Source organism: Diorhabda sublineata, chromosome 9 (assembly GCF_026230105.1).
Source record: "Diorhabda sublineata isolate icDioSubl1.1 chromosome 9, icDioSubl1.1, whole genome shotgun sequence".
NCBI lineage: Eukaryota > Metazoa > Arthropoda > Insecta > Coleoptera > Chrysomelidae > Diorhabda > Diorhabda sublineata.
This window is the reverse complement of record NC_079482.1, coordinates 5,587,199-5,614,505: the sequence shown is the minus strand read 5'-3', so window position 1 is coordinate 5,614,505 and position 27,307 is coordinate 5,587,199. Positions and strand designations below refer to the sequence as shown.

The 27,307-nt window shown below is 32.5% G+C and overlaps 1 protein-coding gene across 2 annotated transcripts in view; it reads right to left on the bottom strand.

Moving 5' to 3' along the window:
• LOC130448657 (frizzled-2) overlaps positions 1-27,307 on the bottom strand; it is a 427,377-nt gene that overhangs the window by 368,002 nt on the left and 32,068 nt on the right. The window contains exon 1 of one of the 2 annotated variants that reach the window (XM_056786116.1): positions 691-989. The exons of the other annotated variant lie outside the window; for it this stretch is intronic. The gene's annotated coding sequence lies outside the window, so the exon portion shown is untranslated. Of the gene's footprint in view, positions 1-690; positions 990-27,307 lie in introns of those variants that run through there. 2 annotated transcript variants of the gene reach the window in all.

Below are 27,307 nucleotides of genomic sequence, written 5' to 3'. Positions count from 1 at the left end.
CGTTTTACAATCTTACATAAAAAGGACTAAATTTTTCGCTCATTTAATAATTATGTTGATCACAAACCTCTGTACTATAATGACAGATAAGTGCAATAAAGATACACTTTTTCCAGTGGATATAGTTGAATAAAATTGTGTTTATTGCGTCTAAAATAGTTAGTTATGGAACAAGTGTGTAAAGTAGCATTTTTACGACGAATGTGAATATGGTCGAAAAAAGGACTTCACACACGAATTGCATACAATATTTTTTCTACTAACGAAAATTATATAAAAATACCAAAGTTTAATGGTAATTTTTTTACGCACAATTGCGTAAATGTTTCGCACTCTAAGGTATGTCTAAAGTACTTTCTTTACGCACGATATTAGAAAAATTATTTATTTTATTGTTGTTGAACTGTGACTGTGATAGAAAATATGTATTATTGTTTTAAAGCATAATTTATCTTAGTTCAAATGTAGTATATGATCGAAATTATCTTGAATAATATCTTTCAACAATTATTTACATATTTATAAACATTTTTGGTTATCATTCCGTGGTATTTAAACGAAAATTACATAATACATTTTGTGATGTATCGAGTCTTTTAGCAACATACAATAATTTCGATACATTCATATCAGAATTTATTTAATAAAATCACATCAATCGCCTAACTGTGGATCTGTACAATTTCATACCTGTTTATGCTACCAAATACAACGTTCGGAAGCTCTGATAAGATAACCAAATAGAGATTAACTCTAACGCACAGTATACACTATATACAGTACGTATATATGTGTATAAATAGAATAAAATTGCAATGTTTTCATCGAACAGTCAAACTTTAAAAACTCACAGTTCACTTAACCGCAGAAGCACATAACGAGCGTTATTACAGATACACTTCTAAAATCGCTTGGAATGATATTTTAAATGGATTTCAAATGGATTCCAGTAGATTTAGAAGTTTCGATAAAGCGTTGATAAAACGCGACTGATAGTGACTCGGAATCGTCAGACAGTAGACTGAATATTCCCCGAAGGACTCGATATATTTTATCATGCGATAAGAACCCTCAAGCGCTGCTGTGCGCGACGCATTCTAAGAGGCGCGTCGCGACGCATCGCCAATTCCGTTTCGCGTTCGAGATGCAATTGTTTAACTTATAGGGTGATTCCTTAGTTGAATATAGAAGCTTCTACAAATTAAAACCGCAACTAAACAAACTCTTAACTTAGATCGACTTATTTGGAGAATGTCTTGTTGTTGATGAAACGAGAAACACACATACCAAAATATCATGAATGAAACAGTTGTAGCTGAAAATGAACCATAAAATTAGCAAAAACTCCCAGTTCCGTACCACCTGCACAAAATTAAATCAACATATCATCCAACAGCATATTTCAAATTTCTAGTTTTGTATTTTTTTGGTAGCCATCAACAACAGCAACCAGCTGAACTAGATTCTACTCTAGGTGAGACTGATCCTTCGTTACCAACAGTAAAATATTGGGTGTCAGAGTTTAAAAGAGGCCGTACGATCTGCGAAAACCAGCATCTCAGTTGTCCAGCAAATGAAGTGACGAATCTAGAAATGTTGAAACAATCTACAAAGTGGTACTAGATAATTACCGACTGAAAGTGCGGGAGCTAGCAGACATAGTAGGCATTTAAAAAAGAGTGGTACATTGTTGTGCGCAAGATGGATGCCGTGTTTCCTCACAATGGAACAAAAACAGCGTCGTGAAGATGAAGATGTTTCCAAAAGTATTTGCCAATGGTTCACAGAAATAAACCCGAATTTTTGCACCGTTTCATAACCATAAAACGCGGGTTCATCACTTCATACCCGAAGCAAAACAACAATTAAAACAATGGACCGTACAGGGAGAACCGGTTCCAAAGAAGGCAAAAACCGTTCCATCTGCAGGCGTCGGTTTTTTAGGATCTTGAAAAAAGAAAAATTATCAACGACGAGTATTATGCGAACTTATTGCAACGTTTGAGCAAAGAAATCAAGCTAAAACGACCGCATTTGTCTAAGAAGAAAGTGTTGACAATGACAATGCGCCAGCTCACACATCCGTTATTACAATGGTCAAAATTAATTGAATTTGAATTTCTACCTCGTCCACCCTATTCGCCGGATTCAGCTCTCTCGGGTTATTTTCTGTTTCCAGACTTGGCTCCGTGGTCAAAAATTTTTCAACAATGAAGAGATGATGTCAGCAGACGATTCTAATTATAAAAATGTTATTGAACTTGTTTAACATATCTAGGAAAAGTGTATACATCTAAAAGAAGATTAAGTTGAAAACAGTTTATACAAGAAGTATACTACTACATCGTTTTGTACAATTCAAGACGTTGAAATTCTCCATAATGATCTGCTTGAATCAATCAAGTTTTTAACTCGGCATACTTCAATTTATCTACAATTTCTACATTTATATCATATCTTTTGTCTACACCAGCACCATTCTCTTTTTTTTCGTTTTTGAACTGTTACCTATCCTATACTTTTATACACTTTTACAATTTTCTCTCTTATGAGATAATTCTTCTCACTTCTACCCTCCATAATTCTAAGTTTATCCACGAAGTTTGCTTGCTTGGCACAAGGTGCCACAAGTAGATATCAACCACCAACTTTTGTCGATGTCTGTATGTCTACAGGAGTGAATTGAGATATATATTACATGATGATAAAATGACATTCCATTCTTGACGTGAGGCAATAACTTTCCTTCAAAATCAAAGGCAAGACAAAATAAATTATTTCTTCTTGAGTAAATTTAGTTAATGTTGCAGTTACAAGAAATAATGAACTATGCAATTTTCTTAAAGTATTATGGTGGTATTTATATTGTTGAAACATCATGGTACAAAAAACCTACAACAACTGAAGACAAATCTTTAAATGTTTGTGTCATCCAAATTTGTGAGGTCAAAAAATTACGAAAACATACAGTAGTGGCGATTACAGCAGATGCTCAAAATACTTTCCATTTACCAATTGTGGATCCATGGGGGTCATGGGGGGTGATGATGCCCTAAACCCTGATTAATTAACTTGATTTTTTGTTTCTTATAAAAGGGCGTAAGTAGGAATATGTAAAAGCACGAATTATTTTGTAGAAATTGTCATTGTCTGTAGTCCTTAGACCCTTAGTCCGTCTAATATCTAATAAAATGTAGTTTTAAGTTAGAATTGATAAACGTTATTATAATTATTAAACAAGTCAAAATAGACCCAATAAAAGCCTTAATCTCAAAAAGGAATTGAGGTTTAAAGTAAAAATTGCGTAAAATTCGTCATTATGCTGTCAAAAACAACGTAATTAACTTATATTTTGTGGTTAAAAGGCTTAAAATGCCATGTCTTTGGGGGAGGACTCGTCCTAACACTAATACTTTGTCAAGACCCTGGATCCGCCCTTGCCATTTACTTCAATTTTCATGGATATTTGTCTAATATTCAAGTGTGGATCGTCTTCTAGCATGACACAAAGATCTAAAGATTTGTTTTCAGTTAATGCAGTTTTTATATGCCCTGATTTAGTTAAATCTTTTACTGAATCAGTGTCGTTGAACTTGTTGTAGGATTTCGGTTAGGATATGAATTATTAAAGATATTACACGTTTCGTGTATACTTCTACGCCTTCTATCACCATATCCTAATATCAATAAAATGTCAATTCGTTCTTTTTCAGATAAAAAATCCATTGTGACTTTCAATAAACTACAGCAATAAGAATTTATTGAAACGTCAAATTTGTTATTGAAGCAGTCATAGCCCACCTAAATGTATTATTTCAACTTCGCGGAGATAACTCCGAAATGGCATTTAGGTATAAGGAACATTAGATGAAAAATAATCAGTATTTCTTCCATTTGAAATAACAAAGTTCATTATTTTCCAGGTAAGGAAAGATCTGACAAGACCCTTATACACAAAAATTTCTAAAAATCGTACAAGCCGTTTCGGAGATAATTGAGGCGTTCCATACATAAAACTCAATCTGTATTTTAACTAATTCAGGTTTAATAATTTGTTATAGCGGAAAATTTACGGAGTTACTTGAAAGAGACTGATTAAAAAATATGCAAAGCGGTGATAACTTTGAGTATATTCCAGTCAAAAATAAACCGACTAACAAATTAAAACTTAGGATGTGGTACATCCAACCAACATTCACCAACTTATTTGTTGCATCGCAACGCCAGCAACACATACGATCCTTAAGTTGTCGACAGAATAATTTATCTTAACTTTATATGCCACTTTCACTATATCCTAAAACATGGTAGCAATATGTGAAATTTGATCTTTCGCTCTCGTTAATACTTCAACATTTCATCAATTTTAGTCGAGGCATAACAACAATGTAGTCCGGTGGTGTTATGTGCTGAAAAATTTAGGGCTTTTTTTTCTATAATATATCTTCAAAATGGCATGTGAGTAACTAAATATTGAATGGAATAATTAATAAATTCACACAAAGAAAAATTGTCAATTTGTGATTAACATTCAGGAGGATTTTCTCTTATTCAATATTGAAGTATCTTAAGTATTTTATGTGAAAAACTGTAAGGGCTTCAATAATGACACTTTTTATCGACAGAGTTGTCTTAAAAAAATATTATGAAGTTGTTCCTTAATTTAGATTCAGAATAAACTAAGTGCTGGTAAAAAGAATATATAGAGCTAAAAGTTGATTATTGAATACTATATTTAGAGTTGAAATTATGTATGTTGAGACCTAAATAAAAATTTACAAACCAATAATATGACCAACAGCTGCCTATGTATGTGAAATAAGGGTATTAACAAAGCTGTAACTTTGGGAGAGGACAATACAAAGAAAACCTCTATAAATATCTAATAGTACAAGATTTATAAGAGTACGGCGAGTGAGAAGTTAGACCAGTAAAGACGTGGAAGGCTCAATAAAGCAGAAGAAAACCAAAGAAAATATGGTTGGAAGCAGTAACTCGACACATAATAAAACAGAAAATCATATTGTAACTGTAAAACGTACGTTTCGGTTTCTAAACATAAGCTGACTTTTATTATCTTCATTGTAAATATATAAAGGCACAAAACAACCCAAACAAGAATAAGGGCAAGCAATGACACAAAATAGATTAGCAAAACACCCTATAGTGGCGCTACATTTATACATATTTCGAACTAAATTCAGAGAAGTAACATAAAAACGATAAAAAGATAAAAATAAATCGTCTTATGAGGTCTGTCATCCTGTAAGAGTATCTACTTAAATTTTGAGATATGGCAACACTGATGTGAATATTTCCATCATAAAGTTGTCATACGAGTGCTATTCGAGTTGTTTAGAGATATTTGGAACATTCATCTTGGTCAAAAAATGGGATTAAATCGCACTAATTTTCCTGCGATGACTTGCGACGTGGATAAACCAACAACAACCAACAACTCGACTATTGGTGACGGAGCACCATCCCAGCCACGGTGTTTCGCTGGTTTTTTGAATTCATTCGTGGTTGCACTTCACTACAGGATGAGCTTCGAGAAGAAATATTTATGAAAAAGCAAATGCTGAATGTGATTGTATGGGACTTTCAAAACGAGGTAAATCCAACAAAAGTTGAAAGAGAGAGAAATGCTTCATTGTCAAAAAATTGTTACAATTTGTAGACAAAAGCTGGTAACAACTGAAAAACCAACATATAAGTATCTAAATAAAGACACAAATAAAACAAAATTTCGAAAACCACAACGAGTAACAAAATTATATCCATGCCAGTAATTAAATATTATTATTAGAATAGAAGCATTTACAGAGTAGAAGGCACTTTCCAGTAAATATGCCCTCAAATTATTGCGGAAAGATGATATAGATTTGATTTTAATTGGCAAGTAATTGTGCATTTTTTTACATTGTAAAGTATTGAGCTCTTAGCTAATTCTGAATGTATAGTAGGTATGTAAAGGTAGTTCTTCGCATTCCTAAGTGGATAGCCGTGCAATTGGAAATTGGAGAAGCGTGCTTACGAATTAGGCAAACGGATTCAAAGATGAATAAGGAAGGAAGAGTCAGAATTTTTAATCTTTTAAAGAAATCCCTGCTGTTTAGTCCGAGTAAATAACTAGCATCTCTCTTTTGTAGTTTGAAGATTCGCTCAAATCGAGTCGCACCACACGTACCCCAGAAGGGAAGGGCATATCGGAGATGCGACCCAATAAGGGCATAATAAACTGTTAAGGAGGTGGATAAGTTCAGTTCTTTGGAAACTAATCTCAGCGCAAAGCAGGAGGAACTCAATTTTTTAGATAAGGCAGCAATATGTAACTCCAATTTCAAGGAATTGTCCACAACAAGCCCTAAGAATGTTACAGATTAAAAGACGGTAATGGTGGTGTTATTTAATAAAAAAGGCAGCAATGTATTTTTATATGACAAAAATTTAGTTTAAGAAACGTTGAGACAGAGAAGATTAAAATCACACCATGATTTAAGGATGTTTAAGTCCCAAGATATGATCCTATGCAGTGCCGTGAGATCAGGGTTGCTCCAAGAGAAACTAGTATTGTCTGCAAATAGATATATTTTACCACTGATGTCTATATAAGCTATGTCGTTTATAAACAGAAGAAACAAATTAGGGCCTAATACATAATGAGCCTTGGAGCACTCCACATTCTATTGGCTTGCAAGAATACATCGTTGTATCAACCCTTACAAGCTGATTTCTGTTGGTAAGTTATGACTTGAACCATGCAAGAGGTGTTCTCCTGAAACCGTAGTACTGCAATTTTTTAATTAAAATATCATAATGAACATAATCGAAAAATCACAAAAAGTTGTTGCAGTGCAGCATTTGTGCATTTGTCAGAAATGATAAAATTCTCTTTCTGACCAATCTTTCTATGATCTCAGATAATGTGGGAAGTGCCATTTTGAAATGAATCGTTAATTAAAGTGGTAAGGTGATTGTGCAATCGGGCAAACTCGAAAATATATTTTGATTGTAAGTCCATCAGTTCCAGAAGAACATTGTACTGCAAAGCTCTGCTAAATATACGAACATAAAGAAGAATCTCTGTGTAATTAGCATCAGGGCGATATGAAAGTGGATCATAGAGTTATATAATTTGATAAATTTATGGCTACATTCACAAAGTTGCACTTTGCAGTAAATGGTCGCCTTTTTAGTTGGAAGAACTAGATATGTCGCCTTCGTGCCATTAAAGTAACGTGGATTCTGAATAGTACTCAAGCATCTGTTTGCAAAAACGGTTTGAAAAAAAAATCAGGGAAACAATTCTCACATCAGTTCAAACAAAAACGTTTTTAAACCGCCAAAACATCGAATTGATTGGTCATCAGCCGTACAGTCTTTGGTACCCAATGATTTCTTCTTATTCACGCGGAAAAAAATATATTGCTTGGTCAACCGTTTTTTGCGTCTGAAGAAGCGGTTGATGCGTTCAAATCACATGTTTTGGTGGTGCCCCGATCGGAATGGAAAAAACTTATATAAATTTAATATTTTCTAAATAATGTTTTCACATGTGAAAATTCCTACACCTCAAATTAAATATGTCGTAACTTGTTAAGAGGTACTAAGACAATTGCTCTACTTTAATTTTCATAATTTAACGTTCGCGATCAGGTCGTCCACCTGTATGGTATATTGAGGTTATAAGGGAACCAAAAGAACATCCGCATTTAGAACAATTAGGTAAGACCTTTTTAAGTTGTAGAATAAATGCCTACGAATTAACCTAGATTCGAGAGAAACGTCGAATAGATATGTGTAAACAGTCTTTGCCCTGCCGAAAAATGTACGCTTTATTAGACGCATTTTAATATCTGAACAACCCGAACATGAAAAAACGGTAGTTAGACGATGACAACTATCAGAAGCTGTCCCAAAGAGAGGTAGTCAAGCCGTTTCAGCCAAAAATTTTACTAAAACCTGACATTAAAACTAATAGTAATGATTTTTTGACACCCAAGTAGTTTTTGAATAGTATTTAAAGAGAAAAAAATGTTGTGCGCGCGAACAGCTATAGAAAATGGGGAACACCATAGGAAAAACTCCAAAAAATGGTATTTCGTCAATAACGTGGAAGGGATTGAAAATTTCGATACAATGTATACAAACAAGTATTTAGAGCATAAAAATTCTTACAAAAAAGGTATCAGCATGTTTTTTCGAAAAATAGTCTATATTGGAGATACGTGGCCCTGAAGTATTGCTTTTCAGTAATGGACACCTGGTGCGAGAGTTGTGATGCACATGCTCAAGCCAATTGGCCTGTAACTATGTGGATTAGTAATTTGATTAGACTGAAATCAAATTCTAATAATGATTTTTATAGACATTATTTGCCGGTTATACGTATTTGATATTTATGAATTTGGTAGTCGATTCTGAAAACAGTTTTGACATTTCGTATTATTTATTTATGACTTAATAGTTTTCCAGAAAATTGCAATATAATCTTTCATTATCGATAATTCCACATCAATTGAAATAAATTTCTTAAAAGTGGGAGAAACGATGAATTTATAGTTTATAAGAAATTGAAATTTTCGAACTGGAATAAGTAGAAAATTTAATAAATGTTGAGAAATAATATCTGTACCTCTTTTTCGCGAAAATATACTGTAAGAAAAACCCAGTTACTTACGAGTTGCGTTAAATTCTATAGCTATGCTTCTCCATGCAGCAGCAATAAAATCCCGATCTCTGTGCTTTGGGTGTTTAGGATCTTACATTGCTTCTTTCGCTTGCACTAATGCAATTAGTGCTTCTATATCCATTTTCTCCGTGCAACTGTCATGAAACCAGATTTACACATTCTATTCTACACATATTTCCAATTCAAAAGCGTCCGACTCTACTGGACGCGAATGGACTAGACTGACTTGGTGCGAAATGGGCCTTATACTTTCAAAAACTAATTCGTTCACAATATTCTTCACGTTTCAATGGATGTGTTGACATAATAAAAGAGCCTTACGACATGGTCTTATTGCTCATCTTGTTTTTTTTCCCCGAAGGGACTCTTCACTTCACGTCAAAAACATTAATACGATTCTTAATTCGCAAACGAATACGAATGTATAAGGAGCTGTTAAATTCGAAATTTCTATTCAAATAAGAAATATCCTTCAATATTCTTGACGTTTTACGTGATTCGCATCCCAATAATACACTTCAAAGTAGATTTAAGAACTACTTTCGACCCCCCTCATAATTTATTCGGCAAGTCGAACGTTCTATTCCTCAAGAGGGTACCCCCATCTCTGTGTATTGCAATTACGTCATTTCATAGCCTTGGGCAAATAGGGGAGATTGCCTTTCTCTCTACGGCGACCTTGAAATAGGAGGTTTGCTTTTCTGGAATCATTCTTTATTTGAAAAATTCCGTAGACGTGAAAATGTAGATTAGGATGAAGAAGCGGAATAAACATAAAAAGTTATTCGGTGTTCCTGTCCAAAGTTGGGGGAATTAATAAATTTTTTTAATGTAGTTGTGATGTTGAATGAAGAGTTAATAAAAAAAGTTTTTTTTTCTTTTTAAGTTGTATTAAAAAATTGGTCAAAAACAACGAGGTTCATGGGAAAGTGATTACGGTTTTCTTTAGTGAAAGTTGAAAACTCAAAAGCGAAAATAACTCGATTATAAAAAATTCACTCTAACGTAAGAAATAAGAAGAAAAGAGAAAATATATATAATAATTAACAATACTAAAACACTGGGTGGCAGATGAAATTTTATTATTATAAATGTCTCCTTAAACAAAGTACAAAAAAGCTCAATTCATTAAAATTATAAAATGAAATTTCTCACAGAATTAAAATATTTGAGGATGACTTGCTTAAATAAGTTTCATTCGCTTTATCTATGAGTAGTTGTAGAGCCTCTTTGTTTGAATCCTGATGAAGTGGACTCATATATTGAACCTCTAGGAAAATAAAACATGTTTTGAAAACATTAAGTGTTGTGATGATGGATCGACAAACAATTGTTGCTGATTTATTGGTGTACATTAAATCCTTTGTTAGATGTTAAATGAGTATATAGATGGGAAACTATTGTCCTTCAATCACAATCAACTCATTTTTAACTGTAAAAGACAAATATATATCTACAGGGTGAGTCTTGAGGAACTTTACATATTTTTACTATATTAGACCCCTTGTAGAAGATATCATGAGGCTGCTAAAGAATGTCAACTACTCTTTATTAATTACCAGGGTGATATATATATATATATATATATATATATATATATATATATATATATATTACAGTGAAACTCGGTTAAGTGGGACCTGGATAAGTGAGAAACCTCCATAACTGGAACTCATGCTGAGGTCCCAACACTTTGGCACTGAATTACCTCTGTTAGTGAGACGAGGTAAGCCTCTATATCTGGGATTTGTTCTTTCGATTTATCATCATAGTTACCTCTATAACTGAGACAGCGGATAAATTTTATATGCATAAACCTCTGTAACTGAGATAACATTGTTTGTTTACTCATTCTTATTCTACCCACAAATTCCACACATAATTTCAAGTACGTAAGTACAAATTTTGAGCTTCAATTACCTTCAGTTTTAGTTTCGCTTCACTATCATACAGATGTTTATTTGAAAAATGCCAAAACGAAAGCTACAATCGTTATCATTACGTTAATATAATAAGTTAATATCCGTTTATGAAAGTGGGAAGACACGCGAAGAAGTTTGTGCCGAATTTAATGTGTTAAAATCTACTCTTTGTAGAATAATTCAGAGTAAACATAAAATTGAATCACAATGTTCTGAAGGACAAAGAAAACTAAAACGTATACGTTTATCAGAATATCCTGAACTTGAACAGTATTTGCTAACATGGGTCAAGCAACTTCGTAACAAAAACGTTCCGGTAAGTGGACCGATGATTAAAGAAAAGGCACAAGATTTCACGCGAAGGCTCGATATTCATAATTTTTGTAGCAGCAATGGTTGGATGGAAGGGTTTAAGAAAAGAAACGGTATAGTTTTCAAAGCAATTTGTGGAGAAAGTAACGCTGTTGATGTTAACAAATATAGCCAATGGATTGAAGACCTACCACTTCTATTACGCAATTATTCTGCTGATGATGTTTTGAACGCAGACGAAACGGGTTTATTTTACAAGTGTCTACCCGATAAAACTTTTACCTTAAAAGGTGAGTCTCTCAGTAAAGAGCGCATTACAATACTTCTACTCTAGCTAACATGTCAGGAACTGAAAAGTTGCCTATCCTATTAATCGGAAAATCCAAGTCTCCGCGATGTTTCAAAACTTTGCCTGTGAATTACCAAAATAATAAAAAGGCATGGATGACATCCATTATTTTTTCTGATTGGTTGAAAAATTTAAACCAAGAAATGAAAGCCCAGAAGCGAAAAATTTTAATGTTTGTGGACAATTGTACTGCTCACAATAATATGCCAGAGCTAAGCCGCATTCAACTCGTGTATCTGCCTGCGAATACGATAAGTAAATTGCAGCCAATGCATCAAGGCATCATCAACAATTTCAAAATTTATTACAGAAAAGAAGTTGTTCGACATGTTATTAAATCTATAGAAGACAATCAGTGCCCACAAATCGATGTTCTTCAGGCGATGAGGTTTGCTGGGAAAGCTTGGTTTTCTGTGACCAAAACTACTTAGCAAACTGCTTTAAAAAATCTGGATTTAAATCTGAAGTAACTGAAGCTGAAAGCTCACAAGAGGAGGACGAAAATTTAGAAACTGATCCTGAAGATTTTAACTTGGCCATCAGCAACGACAATAATCAACAGCCAACATTCCAAGATTTTATAAACATCGATGACGGTTTAATAGTTTCAGGAGAACTTAATGAAAGCGAAATTGTTCATGCCTTCTCGTCTTCTTCATTGGAAAATGAAGAAGAAGACAATGAAATGAGCGCGGAAGTAAATTTAGTAAAAATTTCTAAACGCGAAGCAGTAAAAGCACTAGAAACTTTGCACAGTTATTTTGAAATGTCATCAATTGGTGACCAAAGCATATTTGATAAAATTTATAACAACGAAAAACATCTGATGGCTGATACTTCCAAACGACAAACTAAAATGACAGATTTTTGTAATTGATACATTCTGTTTCCATATTCGTACATCATCATCATATATTTAAGAGCTCAGCTCTTGTCGTTGAGTACATATTACGTGTAAAAACGTGCTTGAATATTTTTGTTGATTACATAAATTTGTATGATTACCTTTAAGTACTATTTTTTTTTATTAAAACTCATTTACACACATAACACGTTATTTTATTTTATTTAATAATTTATCCTGTACAACTGACAACCTGTATTCTCACCTCTATTAATGGAACCCTCTGTAAATGAGACAGATATTTATTTATACCTGTATATCTGAGACACCGAGACACTGGGTAAGTGGAATACCTCTATAAGTAAAACGACAGTGCAGGTCCCTTGATGTCTCACTTAACCAAGTTTCATATATATATATATATATATATATATATATATATATGTACAGTTATGGGAGGAACAATCGATATTTCATAAATAAGTACGGCATTCATACCGAATTAAGAAATGAAAAATAATGTGTACTCCTCGTATAAAATTCTAACAAACCGTCAGTTTACCTCATCCCATCATTTCCACTGTTCACCTATAAAATTTCGTTCCAGAAAAAACTAAATGGGCTACCAAAAGGGCTCAGTTCATGTTTGGTACCCTGTTTAAATCAAACGCCCTTACAGGGTACATTTTACTCGTCTATTTACGTTTCATAATTTAATATTTAGTTGTAGCAAGTTAACGAAGAATGATTTTTTCCAAGTTCCAAGTAGAACTTTGCATCTGTCTAAATAACGGCGTATGATGTTGTCCAATTTATAATTATTTGATTACTTTTAAACGAGTAGTATCAGTAGAAATCTGAATGACGATAATATATTCAATGTTATCAATGAACTAATAGGAAAAATGAAAAATATTGAAGAGGCTTTCAATAAAATTACACCATTAAATAAAATTAGCCCTAGAAAGAGCCCTTGGATGACACATGATATTAAACAGATACAAAAAAGGAGATAGAGCCTATCAAAAATTTTGTTTTACGAACTAAACATATAGAAATGAAGTTGTGTTAGCGATTATAAAAAATAAAACACGACATTGCAAACAAAATATTGACAACTGTAAAGGGGACAGCAAAAGGTTGTGAAGAACGCTGAAGGAATTAACTAGAACAAAGAAACAATCTACTGATTTCATGGAAATAGATTTTGAGCAATATAACAGCTCTGTAGAGGAAATCTTCAATGAATTCTTTTCAGACTTTCTTGGGAAAGCCAACCGAAACAAACTTTTCCCATTTTGTGACCATAAATTTGTCTCAGTTAAGGAAAGTTATATATGGCTTAAAAAATAAAGGTGCGAGCGATGACAGCTTGAATATTAAACTAGTAAAGCAATTATTCTGTGTTATTGGATATCCCCTTCTATATTTGATTAATGCCTCAATCACCACCGGAAAAATACCACGTGACCTAAAAACTAGTGTGATAACACCTATCCCAAAAGTAAATAAACCAAAGAAACATTCAGAGTTTAGGCCTATTAATCTTTTACCAGCTGTAGATGAGATCATTGAAACCATCATCTGTAATCAACTTAGGGAGTACTTCGAAAAAAGTAACTTGTTGTTTATGGGACAGTCGGGCTTTAGAAGTCAGCATTCCTGTGAGTCAGCGATTCAGTACGTGTGTGCAAATTGGCGAGAAAAAATAAACATTGGTGATTTAGTGATTGGTGTTTTTGTTGACCTTCAGCGTGCTTTTGAGACAATTAACCGTCAAATTCTTATAAGAAAACTGGAACACTATGGTATGAATAAATGTGCTTTAAGTTGGATTAATAACTATTTAGAAAACAGATTTCATAAAACAAAAATATCAGGCAGGGTATATCAAAAGAAGGAAAGTGTGCTGGGGGTACCCCAGGGAAGTGTCCTGGGACCACTTTTGTTTATGATCTTCATATGCTTTATGCTTTAAAAAATTGTTTCTTTAATTTATTTGCTGATGATACCCTTATATCAGTGTCTGGACAAAACTACTTGGAAATTGTAAACATTTTAAATGATGAACTTAAGGTATTGTATAAATGGTTGTGTCAGAATAAATTAAAATTAAACTCCTCAAAAACAAAATGTATGGTGGTGGGCTCAGCTATAAATTGTAAAAAAATTATTAACTAAATTGTTTTTATCCATAAACTATAGAATTTGTAAACGAAATTAAACAATTGGGTGTGATTTTAGATCCACAATTAAATTTTTCAATACATGTTGATTATTTATGTAAGAAATTAGGTAAAAAAATAGGCTTTTTCTGTAGAATATCTTATTGTGTTTCTGAATGGACCAGAATGATGATATATAAAACCATAATTTTGCCTCACTTTACATATTGTAGCTCACCATTAATTTCTTGCAACAACAGAACAAAATCATGCGTATTTTGTTAAATTGTAGTAAATATACACCAATGGATTATATGCTTAAAACTCTAAATTGGGTAACTGTTGAGCAGAACATTAAAAGAGCAAATCTTCTTTTAATATATAAAATTGAACATAACCTAATGCCAGAGTATTTAAATGCATACTTAACGAAACGACTGCAGTTTCATAATTATAATGTTAGATCCAAACAAAACTATAATCTTGACATTGTACGAACCTCAGCATTGCAAAAAACACTGTTTTATGAAGGGCTTCGGTCTTTTAATGAATTGAGTGATGATATTAAAAATGTACCAAATGTATATAAATTTAGTAAACTATTTACGTATTTGCGCTATCAAAGTTGATTTTGTTATGTTTCTAATTTAGTTATGAGTAGCCAAGTGCTAAATAAAAATATTTATTTATTACTATTTATAAAATGAGGTATCTGCGCCTATGGTAGATTAAACAAAATTGTCGGCAAGGGCTTCTTATAATCTGCAATTGATATTGGAAGAACTATACCTGATATTAGGCTCTTCAAACCACATAGTTTAGAATGGCGTTTCAAAGTGTGAATTGACATTTTTATATTTGTTGAAGGTGATTTAATAAGGATCTATTTTGTTATAAAATACTTCTTGAACATTTGAAGACATTGATGCAGGAAAATCGGAGTGATGCCAATATTTCAATGATTTCTACTACAATCGATTACACTTCTATGTGAAATTTCTAAAAAATACCTATAAAGTCATGAAATAGTAATTAAATAGTAAAATTTATAAAATAAGGTATTTATGCCTATGGTAGATCAAACAAAATATTCGGCAACGGTTTTTATAATTTGCAATTGATATTGGAAGAACTATAATCATCCATTAGAAATTCATAAGACTCGAATGTATAATTTAGAAAATATACTTAAATATAAATTCAAATTTCGCAGCTTCAAAGACCTGTAACTCAAAAACCATCATCATCTACACACTCCCGAATTTTTAGAATCAAGTTCCGGAACTTCCTGTATATTATACTCTAACTAAAGCCGAAAACCACTTTTTGAGGAAAATTCTCCGCCAAGGACCTCGCTGAGAGTTGAAAGTGAATGAAGTATGTAAATCTTATAAGAGAGTATTTTGTGAAACCTCAATGCTGTTGTATATTTTCCAACAATATAAAGAAACCGTACAAAAAAAACTATAATTCATTCTACTGTTCTCTTTGTTGATTTTTTTACGAGTTTTTTCACGAATTCTGCTCATACCAAATGGTTATGATTCTCATTTAAAACACCTGCTCTTTCGGTTACCGTTCCTTCTTATCTTGATATAATTAAACGAAATTGATTTACAGCCTGTTAACTTAATGTGGGGTTACTATTTTTTTACTGCGGACGCTTATTTGCCTTGTAATAAAACCCTAAGCTGGGTAAATATGAGGAATTAAGGACGACAAAGAGTAAAGTTAAATTTTTTTTGTGTGCTATTTACTTCTGTTTGGAAGGATTTAGAAGCGCTGGGAATATAACTTATTTATTAATATGAATTAATGTGAAAAACCTAACTTCGAGCTAAGCAGATGAGAGGAACAAACAATATTAGTTCAACTATTTATTTACTAGCAAACAAAAAATTTACTGGTATGATTTTTTTTTTCGTCTACTACCATTTGAATGATTATACTGGCCTACACGATTTTTGTAACACAAATTAAGAGGGATAAGCTTTATTATCAATAGAAAATTATTTCAATTTTATGTACAAAGCTATATAATTTTATCTAATATATAAAATTCTCGGTGTTTGTAATTGAACTCCTCCGAAACGGTTAGACCGATTCTCATTAAATTTTATGTGCATATCGGGTAGATCTAAGAATCGAACATCTATTTTTCATTCCCCTAAATGTTAAGAGTAGTCCACCCCATTTTTTTATTTCTTAGATAAAATTTTTTTATGATACAGCATTAAAAAATCAAATCTTATAAATAAAATTTTTGTGTCAATTTTAGTTACCATACTCCTCCGAAACGGTTTGACCGATTTTTTTCAAATTTTATGCGCATAATCATTAGGTCTGAAAATCGGCTACTATCTATTTTTCATACCCCTAAGTGATAAGGGTTGTCCACCACTAATATTTTATTTTTATTTTTTGGGCAAAATTTTGATTTTTTATTTTTTATTATAATGTGCCATTTAAAAATACATACGCTCCTGAATTTTCATCCTTCTATCACCAACTCCTATTTTTTAATAGTCATTTTAGTAATTTAATCATTTTTCATCCCGCTCGATAGCTGATTTAATTGAAACTTATTACATGGTAAAATTAGTATCAAGACAGATAATTCCTGCTATAATTAGTGTTACCAATGCTAGATTTTTTAAACTTTCCGCGCTTTTTCAATTTCTTATCAAAAATTGCTATTAATCACTATTTTAATTACTGTTATAACCATAATATTTTCATAATAAATTGCATAAATCCTCTTAAATGGAAAATTTCTCGCATAAATCTTTTTTCCCTATATACGTACTCAGTATTAGTTTATTGAGATTATTTCCGCTAAAACATTCTCAAAACAAATCTTAGATATCGGTGATGGAAAAGTTACTATAGATTAAGCTGGATCCGTAAAATTACCGATCGATTTCTGCAAAATCATTGATTTGCATTAATTCATTAAACAAATATTTCGTGATGTACCCGCACAGTACATAAATCATGAATGGCTTTCAGAAAGAGCAATTTTAGCAGCAAAAAATGTGGACGTTGACGATTTAAATCTGAAGATACAACAGTTGTTGCCAGGGAACTTGGTATCATACAAATCTATTAATATAGTTTGCGATGCCAGCGAAGCAGTAAATTTTCCAACAGTTTTTGAACTTACTGGATTTGCCAGACATGCCACCGCATATACAGTTGAAAGTTGGATCTCAGATTATTTTGCTTCGTAATTTGAGCCCGTCACGGCTGTGCAACGGTACGCGATTAGTCATTCAAAAATTATCGAAGCCAGCATTTTAAAAGGCAAGTTCCGAGGTGAAAATATATTAATACCACGAATCCCTATTATACCTACAGATGTGCCAATTCAGTTTAAACGTGTTCAGTTTCCGATTAGATTGGCAATTCCAATGACTATCAATAAGTCCCAAGGCCAAACGATGTCTGTTTGTGGGTTAGATTTGAGCACACCATGTTTTTCACACGGACAATTATACGTGGCATGCTCTCGAATGGGTAAACCATCCAGTTTGTTTGTTTGTTCACGCTATAGCATTAAGAGATTGATATTGTTTGTTAGTGTTACTGTAGTAATGAATTAATGATGGCGATCGAATATAATAATTGTAGTACGATAAATTCTTATTTACAATTTCAATTTCCTTTTTGTATCGATCCTAGCAGTGACCATTATACGTATCATTTTGATTTTTCTGTGCAACTCTCAAGTTAATTTTACTCTCATCGTAAATTTATCGTCAAGTTTAAGTGCAATAATTATTTATTAATAACTGAACACTCAGTTTTTACTCTTATATAAATAAACACGTGTTGTGAGTTCCCGCTAACAACGGCTATTATCGTACCTGTACATATTTTACTTAATATTTTTTTAAAATAGTTTTAAATCAAAACAGAAACGAATAAAATATTGAGTCACTGTTTTTCACAAAAAAGTATTTAACTTGATTTATTTAAATGTTACATGTACAGTCAGCAATGCCATCAATAATGAAAGGGACCAATTTGAGTAGTCGAATCTGAAGTAATGCAAGATATAGGAGCACGAAGATCAGGCCAAAAAAACAATGCAGATGTGCGTGTGAGCACGGCGCAGTTATGTCAATAACAATCACAAAAGACACGATATAAAGGAAATCAACAAAACAAATAAGACAATTAGAACAAAGAGAAACGCGCAGATTCATAATCAACAGACGTAGAGGATTTGACCAACAAATTCCTCGAGCAATAACATCAGATTTATTTTTATCATTTTAAAGTGGTTATTGGACAATAAATAATAACCTAAATAAAGCATACTAACATTGTCTATACAACGATTTCGATTATAAGTACATCCCTATACACATATAGTAAGTTAGTTATTTTTATTGAACTAGAAAAATATTTCGTAGATATAATTTATATGGCAGAGCAACGTTTGCCGGGTCAGCTAGTATCAATATAAAAGTACGAAATAATGATTGAATTCAATAGTAGTAATTATAATGTATATAATATTGAAATTGAATTATACCAGTCTGTAGAGTCTATGGTAAATTGTAGAATTTAGCCACAGAATACTTTCAAGATCTTTCAACCAGAAATGCCTTTGTCAAACCTCGAAAGTTTTCAAAAGTTTTTGCAATTTTTATTTCAGAAGGTAACTGATTGAATAATTTTTTCGCACTGAAGATAATAGAATTTTTCACAAGATCAGAAGTAGGTATAGTCAAGTAAATGTCCAACTTCTTTCTTCTAGTAGGGTAGGTATGCAAGGGTGTCTCAGTTGAGTTTGCGAACCAAACAAACAAATTCTAAAATGAAGAGAGCGGGGAAGGTTAGATTTAGTACTTTCTAAAATATCTGTTCTACTACTCAAACCATGAATATAACGAATAGCTTTTCTTTGTAATTTGAAGATAGAATCGAAGAGGTGCAAACTACAAGACCCCCAGAAAGGCAAACCATACCATCCTCGAATAACGAGTAGTAAATTTTTAAAGCAGTACGAGATCGAGCTGTTCAGACACAGATTTAATGATTTAATGGCAAAGCAAGCAAAGGTTAATTGTTTAATTCTGGAGATTAAAGAAATCCGCATAAAACAACTCGAGTACTTACCATCGATAATGATATAACTAAATCATCTATTTTATGAGTTTTGCATAAAGAAAAAGTACTTCCCTTACAAAGTTCAATTGGTTCAGTAGTTAAATGAAGATAATCCAGATAGAAGACAAGAATTCTGTGAATTGATGTTGAACAGAATAAACACAGACTTGCTGTTCATAAACAAAACAGTTTTTTCTGATGAAGTTACGTTTCACTGACATGGAAAGGTTAACAAAAAGAATTGTAGATATTGGAGCAGAGAAAATCCTCACTGGATGTTTGAAGCTCACACTCAATGTCTTAAAAAAGTGAACGTTTTGGCTGGTATCATTAATAATAAAATTATTGACCCTCATTTTTGGAGGGCACAGTTAATGGTGAACTTTTATCTAGATTTTTTTATTAACCTCTTAGTGCCTACATTACAAAGACTTTTTCCTGATGTTAATCATCCAAATGAGATAGATCGATCTATTCACTACCCACAAGACGGAATACTACGGCATTTTGCACACGTACAGTTAGAAATTATTTAAACGAGGCTTAAGATCCGCCGATTTGGCTCCTCTCGATTACTTCTTATGGGGTTATTTGAAATCTAAAGTCTATTTTAATAGACCAGACAATATTGCTCATTTAAGTTAGGATAACGGAAGAAATTAACAAAATAACCCATGAGGTCATAGAAAATGTGGTACGAGAATTCCAAAGTCTTCTTGGTTATTGTGAAGAAGTGATTGGTGGTCATTTTGAACATTTAATTTAATTGTAAAGTATATTGAGAAATATATTCTAAATATTTTGCGAAATTAGTATCTTCATTCTACGTAAAGTTTTGTGTTAAGAGACATTATCAAAATCTTACATCTTCAAAATTAATTTTCTCAGTTATGGTTGTACCAAATTTAAAAAAAACTCTGCACCCTGATTCGACAGGGTGCTTATAATTCAGAGGGGTGCTATAAATTATTGATTTGCGAATAAAAATCTACCTATTTCAGGTTTTTTTCACATAAAACATAATAATATTAAAATTGAATTTATTCCATACATATATATCTCATTGTATATAGATATGATCTTTTTACGTTTTAATTTTATAGTTATCTGGATTTTTCTAGATGTAACTCAAAATAAAATTAATTTTTTCTACTTCCATAGTTTAATTAATTTAAATATGTACTACAAACATTTCAATTATATTTATCAAGATATAAATTTGACATTGAGGAACAAGTTTTTAATCAATAGAAATGCGGCTAATCTTGACAAATTTTAGCACAAGTTTACCCATTTCAATTCATTTATGCTTTTTAAAATAAAAATCTGTGATAATGTCCATTAGTGAAATTGATACCAAGAATTTACATGCACCGAATATTATAGACCAGGCTACTAGAGCCTCAAATAATTTTACTCTCAATTTATGGTCTGCAAGAAAAAGAATAGTGCGAACAACTGTACAGAAAACGTATTAATTCTTTATTCTGATGAAAGTTATCAAAAAAAATTTTAAACCTTAAGTCTATGGCCACATTATTCAATATTCAAATCTATCTATCAAAACATAGAGACGACATATCCAAATATCGTAAATCACATGCCTTATAAGGGCGCTAGTCCCAGTGTCGAGGATGATTATGATAATAAAAAACGTAAAAACTACGCAAAGTCGCGCGTGCCGAAACTCTAGGAGCGACATAGCGCTCCAGAGGTCTAGACGTTCTCTTCGATTCAAAACGTCTCGCCTGGGTTCGTGTGAGTGTGTTGGTTTTTCCTAAAATGTGTACCAGGTATATCGGAAAGGATTAAGTTAATTGCATGGTATTAGGACATTAAGAAGGTTATAAAAGAAAGGACACTTTGAATTCCGAAATTAAAGTAACCTCAGGTATCGGTCAGTCAGGTGCGGAAGGATTTTTGATTTATTAAAGAATATGATCTGGAAATGTGTACCTGTATTACGTATTTTTAAATGAGAGGGTGGTCGACAAACTTACTTAAAAGAAATATGAAGGATATGAGCCAGAAACAGAAACGTTTTCTACAAATGAAATAAAACCATTTATTGGAGAAGTCCCGGATACTGAATATATTTTAAAGTAAGATTTTTCGATATCTCGCTTCGTTTTCGAGATATCGATATTTGTAGTAACAACCAAACGTTAGTTAATTCGAGATTCGTTTTATAGAATTTTGAATACTTCTCATAGAAAAAATTTTTTTTCTTTAAATTGTTATTCGCACTAAAGTTTAATACTAATAAGCTAATTTTATGCTGGAAGTATAGGAAAGTATAAAAATCGTAAAGTTTAAAAAACCATAGACAAATGAAACAACCCGTCAGCTGATCGCATTTACTCACTGGTCTACCTAGGATCATATCATATGACTACGACCCTATGAACTATAAGTTTCCGAAGAACATCTACCGTGATCCGGGTTAGTTTCCAAACATGCAGATGGTCGGATTAATCCTATCATAGTCTTCTTATTGCTGGTGTGAAATTACTTAAATAGAAGCTTCCAATGCAGATGGATTGGAATAAGGGACACAGTTAGTTCAACAAACAGATCTTCCACATCCAGAATATTTCCTGGGGTATTTGAAAAACATTAACTATAGGTAAAACTCAATAATTGCTATGAAATAAATTATAAACTGTGTAATTCTATATTTGGTTTTTAAAAAAGTTATATAAGAAACTTAAGTTGTTTAATGAATCCATTGAGAGATGGCATTTAGTTGAAATATTGTTACGAACAAGTGCCCGATATGGGTTCTGAAGACGGTCCTGTCCGGTTGTAGTAGAATTCTAAAATTCGGAGAAGGCCCGCGACACGTTTTATATACTTTTTATAAACCGCGGAATTCTTGTGATGTTTGTTTACATTGTGTTTTTTGAATTAATTTCTAGACAGGTCTATTTATTTATTTGATTTGTTTCTTTATTTTTCTAAAACTTTTGAGAATAATAAATAGAATAGTGATAGTAATAGTGAACAGAACGAAATAAAAAAGTAATCGGAAAATTAAAATAAATTGTATAAATTAGTTAAGTGTAAAGTGTTTAAATAAATTAAGAGATGGTGTTCATAAATTCACCCCAGGAATATAAAGAGAGTAAATAAATAAGAAAAACATTACAATATAAACTCATAACAGTTTTAAGGCAAAATGAGCGTTTCAATGTCATCTATCTTCCTTAAAATGTATTCTCTAGTATGGCCTCTCGTTCTCAGAAATGCAGAATTTATTTCTAAGCAGAAATCACACAACTAAAATATTATAAATATTATAAAATTATATAAATTTATAAAATTTAATATTTCAAAGGATTTCATTCTCTGCAATTAAAATAATTCAAAATTAATCTTTCCTCTTTCCTGCTGTGCCTTTTTCTATTTAACTATCATCAATCAATTTCAACTTTACGTATAGACGCTTCCTAAATAAATGATTTTTACATAAAATTTTTCTCGTGAACTATTTGATTTAGAAAATTTAAATGAAATTTTCACGTTCTACTTTTCTTTCAAAAGTCTTTCAGATGAGGCGAATTGTTTACCTACGCTTTTTTCTTTTTTCGAATTACGAGGAATTGAATAAAAAGAATCTCGAAGATTCTGGTTCATTACATATTCTGAGTTTTCTTAACAATTCGGTTTTTCTTGGAATCGTGTCAATAACAGGATGAAACAACCATTAATGAAGCATAGCTTCATAAAGTGAATGGTTGTTTCTCATATTGTAATTTCGTTTTGATCATTTCCATGATACTTTAAATTTGAATAAGTGAAATTTGAACATTATGTGATTTTGAAATATACTATATCAAAAGATTTACATTAATAAGAAAGAGTTTCACCTAGTAGTTCGTATTTTGAGATATATATTTATGTCCAGTGTATAAAATAGTACAAAAAGGACTAGAAAGTAACGTCGATTCATTGAAATGAATCAATTTTTATCAAGATTCTATTTTTAATAATATTTCAATCATCTTCGTTTACAATCGTGAATCTCAAAGTGGTCCAAGTGGACCTGCACCAGATTTAAGTTGGGCGATCCACAAAAATTTAATTGGTTTTGATAGTGAAGAACTAAAATATTATATTGGCTTCTCCCATCAATGTAAGCAGATAATATTTTAAGAAGCTCAGCGACTATTACTTTTAAAAACAGCATCGATAAGATACACGACGTTTGAGCTTGGAAACGGGGGGCCCATAATTAGTACATCACCAAACGGCATTTCTGGTACTCTGTACAGGTCGGATATGAAAATGCCAGCCGGTTTTCTCGAGCGAAAAAATGGGCTGGAAAACCTCATATGGTACACTAGTGAGAACTCTTGGATCGTGGGGTCTGAACCTCAAATAAAAACGCTGTAATAACGCCAGAAGTTTTGAACCACGGATAAGCCTAGCCAAAAGTGACCGAAAGTGCCGGAAAATTCGTCCGAAAATCCTCATGTGGTCAAACTTTTTTACTTGACTTTTGAGGTCTTAACTAAGAGCTGGATAATAACGCCAGAAGTTTGACAGGTCGGAAAACCTCTGAAAAAATAAAGAAAACAGACGTACTTGTGAAAACTTTTCGTTTCTTGAGGCACTATGAGCCGATAAACATTACTGAAAGACTTTTCGCCAAGATACAACTGTTCTCAGACATTTTTAAAAAAGTTCATGAAAATTAGTTAATAATTAGCATTGTAAATGAATTTACAAAAAAAAAGTAATAAACCCATTTTCGCGGCGGCGAAATTGGCGGTGGCGGCGCGATTCGGCCGAAAATGAGTAAGCGGAATGAAAAGATTGTATTTCAGCGATTTTTCATCATTTCCTAATGATTTTTTAAAAAATTTGGGTAGCGCAAACAAATAGTTTCAATGAAACCAACAAAAATAATTTTCATTTGAGCCGAAAGCAAAAAGTTTTAATTTTCACATGTACGTCGATTTTCCACATTTTTCAAAGGTTTTCCGACCTGTCAAACTTCTGGCGTTATTACACAACTCTTAGTTAAGACCCCAAAAGTCAAGTAAAAAAGTATGACGCGTATACCACTTGAGATTTTTCGGATGAATTTTTCGGCACTTTCAGTCGCTTCTGGCGAGGCTTTTCCGACCTCCAAAACTTCTGGCGTTATTACACCGTTTTTATTTGAGGTTCGGATCTGTACAGAGTGCCAGAAATCTCGTTTGGTGATGTTCTAATTATGAGCTCCCCGTTTCCAAGCTCAAACGTCGTGTACCTTATCGATGCTGTTTTTAAAAGTAATAGCCGCTGAGCTTCTTAAAATATTATCTGCTTACATTGATGGGAGAAGCCAATATAATATTTTAGTTCTTCATTGTAGCCAGCTCCCCGACTAATATTCAGTACAACGAGTCGAAACGAACACTAAAGGTGAATCAAAATTCAATATCCGCAGTGATTTTTTAAGGAAAAATCAATTCCATTCACAAACGTTATTTAGGTGGCAGCAGATGTAGCTCCTGAGATGGTCGGGCGATATCGCGGATTTGTACGTGAGGTAACTGCAATTAATTGTTACCGACCTAATCTTTTAGCAAAAAATTTGATTCATACATTGCACCAATCGCTTCAATTCGTGATTAGTGCAGATAACAAAATATGAAGACTTCCAACGATTCCTGTTACATTCGGTACGTATTTGTTGAAACATGCATGTTTATCAAGATTTTATTTACTTTTTAATTAAATCTATAAGTTTCTGGAAAGAAAAGATCCCAATTTAAAAGAATATATATATGGTGGCTAAACACCCCAGATGGGGTAACGCCGCTCTTCCGAGCTTTTTTTTTTCTTTGTTTCGGGGTAGATCAGTCCCCATTCTCTTCTGTTTATATCTTGTAGCACATATCCTGCCAGGCTCGTCTATCTTTCGTTTTTTCTTGTCAGTTCCACATCCCAATTCTCTTAAGGTCGTCTTTTACCACTTGCCACCATGTAGACCTTGGTCTTCCTCTTCTTCTAGCACTTCCAGGGGTCCAATCTAATATTGAGTACGCTACTGTTTCCTCTCCTGCTCTCCATACATGTCCCAGCCATCTTGCTCTTTGTTGTTTAATTTTTCTTACTATGTCCTCTTTAATTTCTTGTGCTATTTCATGGTTCATTCTTCTTCGGTACTCATTTTCTGTTAGTTTTACTGGTCCTAATATTGCTCTTAATATTTTTCTCTCAACAATTCTTAAGTCTTCTTCTTGCTTTTTTGTCATAGTCATAGTTTCTGCAGCATACATCATGACCGGTCTAATAACTGTTTTATATATTCTCATTTTAGTACTTTTTCCTAGTATTTTGTTTTGCAGTAGTTTTTTGTTAGCGTAATATGCCCTGTTAGCTGCTGTTATTTTTTCTTTGACTTCTGCCTCTTTATTTCCATCACTACTTAAGGTTGTTCCTAAGTACTTGAATGTATCTACTTCCTCAAAATCAAAATTTCCAATTTTTATTTTCTGTTTACCTCCTATAATACGTTTATCTAGCCTCATTATTTTTGTTTTCTTTTCATTTATTTTGAGACCCATTTTACTTCCTTCTAGTACTATTTCCTTTAGCATTTCTTCCATTGTGTTTCGACTTCTTGTGATAAGTGCTATGTCGTCTGCATATGCTACTATTTGTCCACTTCTAGTTTTTATTGTTCTCTTGTCTATTTTACGCATCACATATTCCAGTGCCAAATTGAACAGAGTCGTTGATAAAGCATCCCCCTGTATTTAAGCATTTAAAAGAATACATGTTCAAAAAATGTATGAAGGTAAATATTGGTTGACGCGCATTTTCACAGTTTTGCGTGATGATTTTAAAATCAGATTTGAAGATATTCTGTCGATGGAAATACCACCATGGATCATAAATCCATTTGATGAAACTAAAGTGGAGAATGTGATGTTGCAAGAGGAGTTAATCGAGCTAAAAGTGATATTTAAAAGAGTGTATCAAAAATTTTGGCTGCAGGTAGACAAACCAAACCAAAAAATATCCTGGATTGTCGGGAATTGTGCAAAAGCTTCTGATCGCAATTCCCTCATCATATATTGTCGAAAAAATTTTGAGTGCCGTTAAAAACAAAAAAAAGGATCAGATTGAATACAACAGAACGGGTTATTGCTTATAAAACTCAAGAAAAATATTGATAATTTGCTCTCAATTAATCAAGCAGAACTCATTAAAATTATATTTTTCAGCATAACAATTAAAAATTTGTACAGTTGATTTTATTCTGAAATAATTAACCCTATCCAACAATCAATTCCAAAAAGTGAAACAAAAGTTTAGAAACAAATGGTTTTGCATCAAGTCTTTGTCATCTAGTGTTCAAATTTGCAATATCGTACAAATAAAAATAAATTAATTATTGAGTGAAAATGGAAATCCGGGAGAGCCATATCTGGCGTGTATGGTAGGTAAGGAAGACCCACCCCAATTATTGCCGAGGATCGTGTTGTTCATTGCGGTCTTGCTTTGTCAAGTTGCCTTTTTTGAAATGTAAACCTGGCTTCGCATTACATTGTGATGATTTATTTGAAGAAATTCACTGTCTTTTGGGCTTGGGATTATCATTCCAAGACCAATTTCGTATCTCTTGTAGCCAGAAAATGCAAAAAAAACGGTTCTGTTTGGTAGTAAGTTAGAATAAAGAAAATGCTCAAGTAATAAGAGACAGGTCAAATAGAGAACTACAAACCATAAATAAGTAGTAATATTTAGAATTCATGATTAAAAAATTTAAATCAGCGAACAAGATGAAAAGATGCAAGAAGAAAACGATATAGAAATAGAATTTTAGGAAACTATTGGAAAATTTTATAAGTTATTTGAACTAGAAGCATACGTGAAAACTTGAACCCATGGAAATATTGAATA